The 14,259-nt window shown below is 35.9% G+C and overlaps 1 protein-coding gene across 3 annotated transcripts in view; it reads left to right on the top strand.

The window, feature by feature from the left end:
* LOC145241990 (protocadherin beta-13-like) overlaps nucleotides 1-14,259 on the top strand; it is a 261,801-nt gene that overhangs the window by 179,522 nt on the left and 68,020 nt on the right. For all 3 annotated transcript variants that reach the window (XM_080104870.1, XM_080104869.1, XM_080104871.1), the window contains exon 2: nucleotides 10,167-10,425. The gene's annotated coding sequence lies outside the window, so the exon portion shown is untranslated. The remainder of the gene's footprint in view (nucleotides 1-10,166; nucleotides 10,426-14,259) is intronic.

Genomic DNA, 14,259 nt, shown 5'->3' with positions numbered 1-14,259 from the left:
ATAGATATACTGTCAATATATATGTTATATATGGAGCTGGAGCACCGCCAATAAAAACGGAGGTGTGCACACACACACATTCTAGATGGATTTTTATCTACATTCTTGTGTCCCATAAAAATGACCAGAATTGTAATTACCACTAAAAACAAAGAAAGGCATACATTCTAGGTCGGGAGGTAGGAATTGTGCAATGTAAAATAAAAAAAAAACTGTAATATTTTAATATTTACATTTCAGGAATGTGGTTTGATATATATATAAGACAGAACACAAATGACTGAGAAAGAAGAGAGCGAGTGCAAGATAAAGAGAGAGAGAGAGTGTGTGAAAGAGAGATAGAGATAGAGAGAAAAGACAGAAAACCGACAGCTGTCGTGTGTGATTGATATTTTTCCACTGTCGCCATCACACACACAAACCAACCCCTTCACCTAATTATCTTTCTCTTTGTCGATGAACAAGAGCTTAATTATAAATAAAACTTATATGTTGATAAATTCGTCTCTGTGTTGATTTTGAGAATAACAAAAAAGAATTGTCAGGTGTATATATGATTTTATCATTCATTTGAAAAGTGCAAGCAAAGAAATTATATATACATTCAACAACGCAACATATCTTCCTAACCTAATTTTTTTTCTCAGATAATTTTTTAGGTGTTTATGAACGAAATTCTTGTAGATGACTGGAAATTTTCACAGAAAATTTGACTTTACATAAACTGTAGCTGTTTTTGCAAATTTGTAGCATCATCGGTGTCAACTAAGTGTTATCTTTGACTGACCACTGTGTAATGTGTGATAGAACATTATAGGCCCGACAGCTATCCATTGCAATACGGATGCTTGGACATACCCTTTGGCCAATGAAGAGTAAAAGAGTTTATTTTTATTTAACAAGTGCATTATCACTTATCAAGGTCCAAAGACTACTCAAGGATAAGGGTTAATGGATGTAAGATGGTAGTGCAGTAATGGTTTATGATGTAAGTTTAGTATAATTTGATTATTTCAGGGGACGGTTCAACAAGAACTTGTTTGCATTGGACTTAAAGGCTACCATACTGTAGTCGACTGGGAAGCAGGCCAGTAGAACTGTGTTCCACAGGCAGGCAGTTCTAAGAAAGAAGCTTCTTTCGTGGAATCTGTGTTTAGATTTAGGCACAGATAGAGAGTGGTGGAATTGTTGATAGTGGTTGTATCTAGTCGAGTGTTCTTGTTCACAGGCCGATCATTTTTACATCTTCTCTGGTGAAGCTTTTGATTCATACATTTTTTTCATTGGTTTTCTGCAGTTCGGTTCAAACCTTGCTTCGACCAGCTTCTTGGACTGCCCTTCACTCCTGGCCTGAAATCAGTTGCCAAGGTCACTGGAAAACTGGTTGCATCATTCTACTGCTCCAGAACGTATCTCATTCCTGACGCAATCCCTTACTTGTTTAAGAGCCAAATACGTCCTAAAAGTACTGTTGCCAAATCTTGAGAAGAGCCTTCAAAGCACCCTAGCCTGTCTTGATGGAGTTCCAAACTACTTTGAAACCTAGTAGGTGATGAGCTTCAATCTATGGTCCTCGCTTGATAAACTTTCACAAAAACTCGTCTAACTACAACCACTATCAACAATTTCCCCTACTATCTATCTGTGGCGAAATCTAAACTCAAGTTATATAAACAAATCTTTTTTCTAGAACTGCCTGCCTGTGGAACTTATTCTGTTAACCTATTTGCAACTGAATACATTGTCGTTTTCAAGACCAATGTAAACAAATTCTTATTTAACCGTCCCCTAAAATAGTTAATTTTTACCAAATTTCCATCACTATACAATCATTAACCTTATCCTTGAGTTGCCTTGATAAGTGGTGACTGCCTTGTAAAAAATAAAATTAACTAATTAGTGCCAGATACTTTCGTTGCAGAATTGTGATTGGAGGATGTATATGAGAGAGAGAGAGAGAGGGAGAGAGAGAGAGAGAGAGAGAGAGAGAGAGAGAGAGAGAGTCAATTCTGGTGGTGAGTACATTGCTTATTATATTACAATTTTATTAAACCATAATTAACACATATTTTCTTATGTCACTTCTTTAACATGATGAAGACTGTAGTGTTCACCAGTACATAAGTATAGTCCTTGGCGGTTCAAATTTCCGAACATCCCTGGAAGCTCAATAGCATAATGTTGTTGATGTATGATTTCTCTATCACCGCTTCAACTGTGGCTCATGGGAAAATAACAAAAATTTTTAAGAAATAAAAGAATTAAAAAAAAAACAAAGTGAACAGCTCACATCTCCAGGAATATGCGTGTCGTGGGCCATATTTTCTGGGCGCTAGGTTGGCCGTCCCTTTCTTCTGCTTGCTGTCTCCTGAAATAAATTTCTTCAATTTAGCACCATTCATTGTGAGTAAGTTAGAATTCTGTACGCGACAAATAATTGACTCCAGACGTAATCTTAGGTTTTCGTTTGTAAGAATTATTCATTAAATAAATTCTGATTACAAGGGAAATGTTATGTTTACAGTAATGAACAGGAAAAAGAAAGAAAAATATATATGCAACATTTTTTTTTAACAAGCAGCCTGCTTCGACAGTGACTCAATAGAATCTTTTTTCGACAACCAATTGTCTCTTCTGTCCATCTTTATCTAACGCTCTGATTCTCAATCTTATCTGGGAATTCCTGCTCTCGATTGATGAAAAACCGCTCTACACATCCTTTTATTGAAAGATAGGGGCGTGGGGTTTGAAGAGTCTGGGTTTCTCATCCAGCCAATCTATCTTCATTATGTCAAACTCGGATTCACCCTGATTGGCTAATTGGCCAAATCACTTGTGCATATTAATTATGTAATTTTCCACACATAAATTTACTTTTCCACACAAGTTTTTCACACAGCAAAATTCTAAAAGCCTTGACCTCACTGTCATATCCAAGACAAATCATTACTATTTCACCATATGTAACGATTCCCTTCACAAAACAATATTATTATTAATGTTCCCAAAGTTATTTGTTTCTTCTTGGATTTTGGATCAGCAAGACCACCTGGTTATTGCCTGGGATTGCTCACATAATAAAACAGTTCTAATTCAGCCGTTACTGCGGCAATTTTCGACCATCACAGGTGATTGGGTCACTAAGACTGAAAGAGGAATTTCCTACAATTTTCCTTATTGTTTATGCTAGACTTCCTTTTCTCACGATCCTCACAAATAGTAAACCCCTTGATCTTTTCTGATCTTTCATCACATCATGTCTTATCACTAATATGTCATTTATATCTACTAGCCAAACTATGCAAAAAAAATATTCCTCCCTATCTATTTATCTATCTATCTACCAGGAATGTTCCATAAGTAATGCCTCCTATTTTTTATTCCGCCTAAACAGATCAAAGGGGATTGTAAATTGAATTGCCATGATGACTGAACTTTAGCATTCATAGCCTCAAAGTTTCATCTCTCTGTTGCAGATATTGATGGCATCAGCCTCTAACAAAGCAATCCTTGTCATGGATATACGTTGGAAGCAGAGATGCTCTATTGAATTCCTGGCAAAGGTACATTGAGAATGGTTGTGACTATGTAGAAAAATAAATTCTGGAGCACAACTATCGCTTGCTTTAATGGTACCACTCCCGTCTTTGTAGCTCTCCAACTTTTTGAGTTAAAAAAATAAGAGGCTTTGCTTTTTTAGTTAAAATATCAGAGATTTTGCTTTGAATGACAAAGTGTGGTCCGAAGTTCATACTAGTTAACATAATCTCTACTTACTGGTGTAGGGCTCCAATATATAGCAGATGAGAAATAGTGTGCACTTTATACTACTATTTGACCTGTAGTTTTAAGGATGGGAAATTGCAACCTAACTATTTTCCCAAGAGAGAGTTCAGTCGACTCTCCCATTTTACCCATTAATGGGATTTGAACTCGTCTGAACTGAAGTTCTTACCAATAACAAGTACATGGTGGAACGATAAAGTTGTCGCCCTAAAGAAAACAACACTACAACTTTATTTTAAAACTTTTATTGAATAAATCAATTCAGGTAACTTGATTATGTAGTAGAGCTGATATCTTTTCAACGTAGCTGCCTTCAGCTTTAATCACCGCCTCAATACGGGTCTGGAACTGGGAGCATACCTTTTCCACAAGCACCGGCAGGATCTAAGCGGATACTCGGCGGATGTTGGCAATCAGGCTGGTGTTGTGGGAGGTCATGTTGTTGATGTTCTCGACGTATGACCAAACAAAGTAGCCCAGCTGGTTCAGGTCGGGTGAGCAGGGAGACTAATGAGAGAAGAGTACAAAATTGTGGCACTCCCTCTGAAGCCAAGCCTGGGTCTCTTTGGATGTGGACTGGCGCCAACTTTTACTGCCACACCCAGGATCTGCCAGCGACCACCTAATTGCACTTCGGACCACACTCTTTAGCATATCCAGGTACACTTTGGTTGGTGTTGACTTTCAAGCCAACTTTGAAGATGTGAGGTGGCATGATGTGGTCCTCACTTGAAACTACACCAAAGACTATAACTGTGGCTGGAAAATTTATTTTCATCACCCTGGACACATCCATATTATTCGTGGCAATCCAATGATGCATTTTGAGGGTGCTGGCAATGGTCCTGTTGTCATAACTTGGATCAGTAGAGAACATGAGTTGGACAGCGGCACATCTCCAATCTCGCTCGTTGAACATTGTGTCACTTTCGGACATGATAGAAGGTTTCTATCGCTCTTAGGATTTGTACACAACTGGCTAACTAGTTGATAGTCTACAGCAAAAAAAGAAAACCGGTTTTCATCAAACGGAAATGGGATCATGTCGTCTTTTCTAGTGCGATAATTTTATCGTTCCACCCTTTACATCACATGCATCTTCTCTAACTATCATATATAAATTGAATAACGATCATTGCCCCCCCCCCCCCCCCGCATTTCATAGTTCCATCTGGCAAGTATAGATTGTTCAAATTAATTGTCTGGCTTGATCATTTCTGCTCAGTGATTAGGAGGTGGGAACAGGGAGACGAGGTTTGCCAGCAAAGTTTCAGCTCAGACAGCACTGGAGTTAGATTTCATGAAAATCTCAGAACCTGCTGACTTTGCGTGGTGAGCCTTAGGCAATAATGAAAGTGGCTCTAGACAGCCGGGGAGATTAGTTTGTTTGCACAGAAAACTTCGACATAAATTTGATAATTTTATTAAACTATGGAGCAGCCACAACAACACCTATGGGAATGATGCTGCTGATAAACATGATGATGATGACAGCGGTTGTCACGGTGATATCTACTTATCATATACAGAGAGATATATAGACCAAATGTGGATGTTTTTATGCACTTTATTCCACGTTTTTTTTTAATATTCTCATGGTTCATCATTTAATAAGGCCAAAAGTCACTTAAGGATAAGGTGGGTGAGATTTCCATTTGGATAATGAAACAGTACCATGAAAGGATTGAAACTCTGATTAATTTGTAGGAGGATATGACAAATATTTGTTGACATTTGATTTGAAAACGACCATGTTATAGTCGATAGGGAAACATTCCTGTAGTAACATGTTCCAAAGGTGGAAATTTTTGGGAATGAAGCTTTGGTCATGGAAGTTCCGTTTGATTTTTAGTATTAAGAGGAAGAAAGGAATGTTCTTTACAATGTTGGTAGCAAGACGTGTTTTTTGTAAGGACTGTATAATTAGCGCAATCGATAATGTTGCATAGGACGGAATCATGTATGTTGATTTAAAAGTCTATTAAATCTATTTTATGTTAATACCATTAGCAAGGTATGAACATTATCCCTCCAGCTATGGAGTATTGTTGCCACATTTGGGCTGGTGTATCTATAACATGGTGCATATGAGCGCGTGGGAAGATATCAGCAGCAGCAAAGGATGGCTGGCTTGTGGGGAGATTAGCAGCAGCAGTAACTGAAAAATGCACATATGCAAAGCAGGAAGTGTGCGTGAGAAGAAGAAAAAAAGGAGAGGAAAAACGCCACGTGAAACAAAGTCGACGTCAAAGGAAATGGATGTGTAAATGCGAAAACAACAAAATGGCTGGCTATGGCCGGTGTGAGGTCGGAGAAGAAAAGTGTACATTGGGTGAGATGGACGATGGCGAGGGACTTTTAAGTGGTGTTGAAACAATTATAAACGTTAAAAAAAGTTGTTTTTTTTTTGAGAAAGAAAAAATACCGACCCGGGTTTTATTTTATTTATTTCTTTCCTTTGTTCAAGCGTAACGACCACGTTACATATCTGCTACTAGTCTCTCCTTCTTAAACAGGATTCAAAAAAGAGTCGCACTGTTAACCAAACTCCAACATCTATCCCATCGACAAAATATTGTCTCTCTTTGCCTATTTTGCAAATATTTTAATGGAAAGTGCTTCAACGAACTCCAAGCCTTTGTTCGCCCTCTACAAACTAACCCGACAAGCAGCAAAATCTCACCCCATACACAGTACAAATCCCTAGATATCATAAAGCCTTCTACTCAAATTGTTTCCTCTCTCGAACTGCTAAACTTTGGAATTCCCTTCCGGATCCCTGCTTCCTTGAATGTACTGACATGCAGAAGTTCAAGTGTAATGTGAACAGACATCTTGCTGCCCCCCCCTTCCTCGATAGTATCCCTGCAAATTTTGTCTCAAATAGTAGATCTCTTACATTTTAGTGGCACTGTGCCTTGTTTGGGATGAAAAACGCTGTAAAGACAAAAAAGAAAAGCTATATATACTAAAAATATATATACTAAATATATATATACTAAATATATATATACTAAATATATATATACTAAATATATATATATACTAAATATATATATATACTAAATATATATATATACTAAATATATATATATACTAACTTGTTTTAAACTAATCTGTTAGAATAGAAGGCTTTAGCCACATGGTCTCCATAAATTTAATAGGCATGGCAGTAGATACTCCTCGTTTCCTCTCTGGCAGTAGATACTCCTCGTTTTCTCTCTGACTTTTCTCTATTTCGCTTAATCCTTTCTATCCCTCTGTCTGTCTGTGAATCTCCTCTTCCATCTCTGTTAGTCTTCTTTGAAATAATTACAATTTCTCCGAGTGAATTCCTTATTTTTCTAAACATTATTGTTAAGTTATTGAGCCCATAACCTGTTGAGTACCCGAAGCCATGTGTATATTTCACTGTTCCATTCATTGCAGAATTATGTGTAAAGAAATGAAATACGAGTTTAGAATTCAAGTTAAGGAAACATATAAAACGCGTGTAAAACTTTAAAATTTATTTTTTGAAACTAATGAAAAAACAATATATTCTTGTGGTAATAAAAAATACAGTGGATAGCCGCTGCTGTTACTTTCTTACGGTACACAATAGATTACGCACGCATACATGGACACACATCAATATATATTACTAACTAGCAGAGAAACTCCACCTTGTTTGCGCTTGAATGAAAATTAACGAATGTTCCACACTTCCAATGCTTTTTATTGTCATCAAAATTAGTGAAATTGCCCATATTTTCAGACAAATCAATTAATTGCCTGCTCTGGTTGGAGACTTACTGCGCTGCACCGGGAGGAAGCTTCCCACAGTGACTTAATCCATAATACATTGTAATCTACATTGCACTGTAGAGAACCTAGTGTTGATTTTATAAAATTATTTTTATGTGTTGACTTGAATTACGTTTAAAATGCAAAAGTTAAGTATCACGGTTTAATTGCATTCTAAACAGAAACATTCATTTCGGACGCGCCCCAGTCCTATCAAAGAACATATTACGTTTACGTGTCATGCCTTTCTGCTTGAATTGGAAAATAGAAATTGCAAAGCCAGTTAAATATTTAAATAAACATAAAATTACTTTCTTCTTCTTCTTCTTCTTCTTCTTCTTTTTCTTCTTCTCTCTCTCTCTCTCTGTCTCTCTCTCTGTATTGCAAATCTCACTATTTATTACTAATTATTATTATTATAATACGTCTAAAATCGATATTTCTCTCTTTCTTGTTGATATATATTCATGCCTTTCTCCCATTTTTCGTCACCATAAGAGATTTGTTTTACAGTTGGAATTTGGATTTTATTAGCAAGAACTAGTTTAGCCAACTTTCGAGTTTTAATTATATATTTTTTTCAGAAGCTGAAATGTAAAATAAATTATATATATATATATATATATATATATATATATATATATATATATATATATATATATTATTTTTTAAAAATGTTTTTTTCACTCATCATTACAAGCGTTAAAATTTCAGTTGATGGTCCCAGTGCAAAAAATTAATTCTCTGAAGAAAGCTAATGATATTGACAACAAGCCAAATGCCTGTCAACCTAACAGGATGTAACTGTTTAATTGAAGAGGATGAATAGATTGTGAACAGCCGGGGATCTGGTTGCGTCATGGACAGAATGTAACAACCCTTCCAAAAACATCCTCACAGTGTGCATAAACTAAATTACTCTCCCCCGGCAAGAAAGGTGCAAACAGCAAACAAGGTAGAAGAAAGTATTAGGGTGGGTTGATAGTAGGGATTTAATTTTAAATTTATCAATTTTCGAAGTGCACTTTTACATGAGGGGCTTGCAATAAGTAATGCCCCTGACTCACTTCCAGTTGTCTGATCTAGCTGAAATTTTGTATGTGCAATGATTTATATCTCTATGGGTTATGTGGCAAATTACAGCTCTGAACTAATTGTGGTTTCTGTTTTACAGGTGTGAAATGGAGCCTGTTGAATGTCGAGCAGTGATCCGGCTTTTGTATTTGAAAGGATGGATACCACAGGAGACTTTTGATGAAATGAAAGAAACTTATGGCGATAATGCCTCATCATATGACTTTGTAAAACGCTGGCATTGTGAATTCAAACATAGCCGGAAGTCTGTGGAAACAGCTCCCAGACCCTCGTTCTGCCATTGATGAGGCATATGTCCGTCAAGTTCAGGCTGCCATTTTGGAAGCTTGGCACATTACTATTCGCAAAATAGCTCAAGATGTCAAGATTAGTACAGGGTCTGTGAGAACTATCATTCATGACAATTTGCACATGCATAAGGTGTCTGTTAGATGGATTCCCAGGTTGCTCACACCACTCCAGAAGCGAGAACACGTTGAGTGCTCGAGGATGAATTTGGAGATGTGCTAAGAAGATGAGTCAAAGTTTTTCAAAAGACTAATTACACAGGATGAAACCTGAGTCCATCACTATGATCCAGAGACCAAAGCCCGGTCAATGCAGTGGAAACACTTGGACTCACCACTTCCAAAGAAAGCAAGGGTGCAGCCCTCCGCTGGCAAGGTTATGCTCACAGTTTCTGGGACCAGGACGGAGTAGTGATGACAGATTTCCTGGCAAAGGGTACCACAATTACAGGAGCCTATTATGCTCCACTTTTGAGGAAATTAAGGGAAGCTATTAAAATCAAGAGGCGGTGCAAGATCAGCAAAGCTACCCTCCTCCTGCAGAACCACGCTCCGGTCCACAACTCACATGTCGCCAGATCAGAGGCACGGGCATGTGGTAATGAAATCTTTCCTCATCCCCCCTACTCTCATTACCTTGCACCCTCTGACTTTCACCTCTTCCCAGCCATGAAGTTGTTTTTGAAAGGAAAGCGTTTCCCAGATGGTGCAGCCTTGATTTCTGAAGTCATGTCGTGGTTGGAGAACCAACCTGGGGTGTTCTACAAAAACGGTGTCCAGAGCTGCATCAAATGATGGGAGAAATGCATAACTCTGGGTGGTTCCTATGCAGAGAAAGACTAATCAGTGTTCCAAGTTTCGTTGCTCTACTGCTATGGGAAGTGGGTCGGGGATATTACTTATTGCACGCCCCTCGTAAACAGTACAAAGTGAGGAAAAAGATTTTCTTTTTTTTTAGATTTAAATTTAAATTAATTTTTTATATTTTATTTTGTAAAGTGCATTTGGAAATTGATGAATTTCAAATTAATCTTGTACCTTAATTTCAAAAGTTTATAAAAACGTTTTGTTTAACCATTTTCACGTCTTGCAAGAAATGCTTTTCTGAATTGTATCTCATTTCTTTTAGATTAAATTTTACTTAATTTTTTAATTTAAATCTAAAAATGCTAAATATGTTTTACATCATTAAATTGTTTTGTTGTTTTGCAGATGAATATATAAAAAGATGATGATGACAACCTGAGCTGACATTTCCACTGGAGTTTTGAGCAAATCTATTCGTATCTAACGGCGCTGTTGTTACATTAATTGTATTCAATTGTTGTTACATCAATTGCGTTCTTCTGAACGTAGAGACTGGTCATACACGATGAGACTGTTGTGGTCATGGTAAATATAGACACCAGACATGTTAGTCATTTGTTTGGTATTGCATAAGAACTGCATGGCACAAACATCTGTTTAACTGGTAAGCAAAACTTTTATATATATATATATATATATATATATATATATATATATATATATATATATATATTATTTTTAAAATATAATTATCCACTGGCACATGTTTCGTCGTCCACGACTCATCAGAGTGGCTGAATCGATTCGATTTGGTTAAAGGGAAAATTATTCCCAACTCGCATTTAGGTAAAAATGCACTTTCATAAATAATTGAATTCATTCAAAACGTATCGCAAAAACAATCAATAACATATAACACACACACACACACATATATATATATATATATATATATATATATATATATATATATCCAGAACGTCTGTATGTATATATATATATATATATATATATATATATATATATATATATATATATACATATATATATACATATATATATATATATATACATATATATACATATATATATATATATATATATATATATATATATATATATATATATATATATGTATATACTTCTCCCAAACCTCTGGCCTTTATGGCAAGGAGACTAAAACTTGCTGCTATGGTTTCAAATGATCTGAAATAACAGCAAAGGGAGACTTGATTCCAAATATTTCTCATAATTTTTTATCTCCCCTCTTTCAGAAATAGGGTACGATTATGAATATCTCAAGTATCAAATAATCCTTATACACTGTGAAATTTATGTATGAAAACCAATGAGGGGAGATATAATATATGAGAAATATTTGGAATCAAGTCTCCTCTTGCTGTTATTTCAGATCATTTGAAACCATAGCAGAAGTTTTAAAATCCCCTCCATTAAAATCAGAAGTTTTAGTGAAGTATCAGATATTTTGTAATTCATATGCAAAACTATGAAGAAAATGACTATGATTGAAACATTTCATGGCTTTAAAAAAAGTGCCAAGAATAGGCTCTGGATGATGGATGCTCCCCTTAATGTGCGATCTTATGGGCAAATGTCACATAGCCAACTACACAATTCAGGTCATAACCTTTCAAACGAGCCTTCATTTGTTAAATTCTGATCAAATCTATCTATCTATCTATCTATTTATCTATCTATCTATCTTTCCCCCCCCTCTCTCTCGGTCTCTCCCTCTCTCTCTCTCTCTCTCTCTCTCTCTCTCTCTCTCTCTCTCTCTATATATATATATATATATATATATATATATATATATATATATATATATATATATATATATATTCATGCATTTTTCAGCACATATTTTACAGATCCGTTTCGTTATGCATAAACAAACCGTTATCATTGTTAATATACTTTACAATATGAACAAATATGGTTACCGGAACAAGCACATTATCTGAACGTTTTTCTTCTTGCAGCATTATATTGTCATGCATTTTTTCTACCTAAGAAAAGATTTTCTAATTTTTCTGAAGAGTATATGCACGAAAAGACACGGTATTGGCATGATAATAAACGTTTGTTTCTGCATAACGAAACGATCTGTAAAAAAAATGTACCGAAACTTTAACATGCTGGAGGAGCTGTTTTGCATGAAAAATAAATATTTGAATCTTGGAATATAACTGTAGTGTTATTCTTTTATATATGCTCTATTGTTATATTAAACATACATCGAGCTTCTAAACAAAAAGGATTGGTATACATAAAAAGTGAAATATAATTTAAAAAAAAAAGCATATTTTACCAAAATAACACACACACACACACACGGAAAACTTGCACTTTTTTTTAAAAGAAATTTGGCAGTAAACGTTTCTCTTTTCGGAATTTTTATTATAAAAAGAACAGATGAATGTTTTACATGAACACTGTAAATAGTTAGGTGAAAGTAGAGAAAAGTTTGATTCTTTTTTTTTTCAAGAGAATGTACAAATTATTTTTTTAACAGATGTTCAGAAAATAAACAGAAAAATACTTCCATCATTAATTATGCAAAAGTTTTGTACTTTCTAAATATTTTGCATGAAAAATAAATATTTGAATCTTGGAATGTAAATATACTGTTATTCTTTTATATATGCTCTATTGTTATATTAAACATACATCGAGCTTCTAAACACAAAGGATTGGTATACATAAAAAATGGGATATAATTTAAAAAACATAGTTTGCTAAAGCAATACATACACACACATACATACATACATATGTATATATATATATGTATATGTAACACATTATAAATACGTAACACATTATAAATACGTAACGCATCAATAGATGACTATGTTACTTCTTAATATTTATTAAATGCTACACTGATCTAGTTGAAATTTCTAAATAGCATTTAAAAACAACTCATTGGTAGACATGTTAGGGTGCCTACACGTGTAATTGTGAAACAAAGGTTGTGCAATCTCCACCCACACCTCTTGTTAGGTTTGTTGAATTTTGTTATTGAGTGCTTGCAACTATTTTGTTACATGGAGCACAAACAGGAGCTGGTGATAGCAAGAGTTAAGATTGGATGGAATAAGTTCAGGGAACTTCTGTCATTACTAACCAGCAGAGCGTTACCACTGGAGGGATGGTGGGTGACATGCATTGACTTGTGAAGCACAAGTTGCATGACGAGGAATGATATGAGAATGATATGATGGATGCGTAATGTGAATCTTAAAGACGTGCTTAGATCTGATGACCTCAGAGAAGATTAAATCTGGACAGTATATACAAATGTGTGCAGAAGAGGAGACTTTGTTGGTATGGTCACATTGAAAGAATGGATGGAAGTGCCTAGATTAGTAGTTGTACCTATTTACTATGCCTCCCCACGGGACAGAGTTAGACACCAGGGTCGTTTTTTAACGTGGAGAAAAGGTACAAAAATAAAAAATTGTCTCAGTCGTGAAGGATTTCTCCTCCATCGACAGAGAGCAAGAAATGAAAGTGCAGCATCTGAAGAACAGATACTACACTTTGAGGTATTTTTTTGCTCCCCCACTGAGCAAATTAGGCCAAGGCCGATTTTTAAAGTGAGGAGTGAAGGGGAAATGGGGACCAACTCCCCGAGGAGTAGGGGAGCTGGATAGTGACAATTGGTATGAAGGGTTGCCCCTACATTGACCAAGGTCTTATATGTGGAGTCGCCCCCACATATGGTCTTTGCTTGCAGTATCTGCCGGAACAGATACTACACTTTGAGATATAAAATTTTTTATTCACAGGAAAAAAAGTACAATTGGGAAAATGAACAAAAAACTTAGGCACAAGGCCGACTCAAAAAGAAGGGGGGATGGTGAGGTTGGTTGATCCATCTCGTCTCTGCTGTAAATTTTAAATGATTTTTCTCTCGGCCAGCCTCTTTTATCATGGTTACCCCTTTAAATTTGTATTTATGTGTGTGTGGTGGGGGGGGTGCCTACTTAAGCCCAATTTTAAAACATTTTTTATTCATATCAAAAAATACAAAAAAGATAACAATCTTAATAAAATTTCATTTGTGTTGAGGGACTTGGTGAAAAAAAAAAAAAAAAAACCCGGTTAGTAAGATCCTCCCAACCTTATCTGAAATGTTAGACCATTCGTTTCACTCTGGTTTTTAAAGGGACCAGGGTTTCGCGAGCAGCCTCTAAATGGAGGGGAGAGGGGTTGTGTCCTAAATAGGGGAGAAAATAAAAAATTGGCGGTGAGGGCGGAGGGGGTTAGTGTTGGATTTAATTTCCTCCAAGCTGGGTTGAATTTCGAGAGGAAGGGCGGGCAAAATAAAAAATTGTTGTTTTTGGAGGCTGGGGATCTTGGAGGCGTTCTAATAAGGGAAACAAGATTTATTCGGCTGGTTGAGAGGCTGAAGGAAGTAGAATTGGAAAGGGGCGGGGGTCCGACAGAAAACACTAGAACTGAGCGCTCCACA

Source organism: Euprymna scolopes, chromosome 21 (genome assembly GCF_053919585.1).
Source record: "Euprymna scolopes isolate OS-2025 chromosome 21, ASM5391958v1, whole genome shotgun sequence".
Classification (NCBI taxonomy): Eukaryota; Metazoa; Mollusca; class Cephalopoda; order Sepiida; family Sepiolidae; genus Euprymna; species Euprymna scolopes.
Note: the sequence above shows the minus strand (reverse complement) of the source record. Positions and strands in the feature narration are given on the sequence as shown.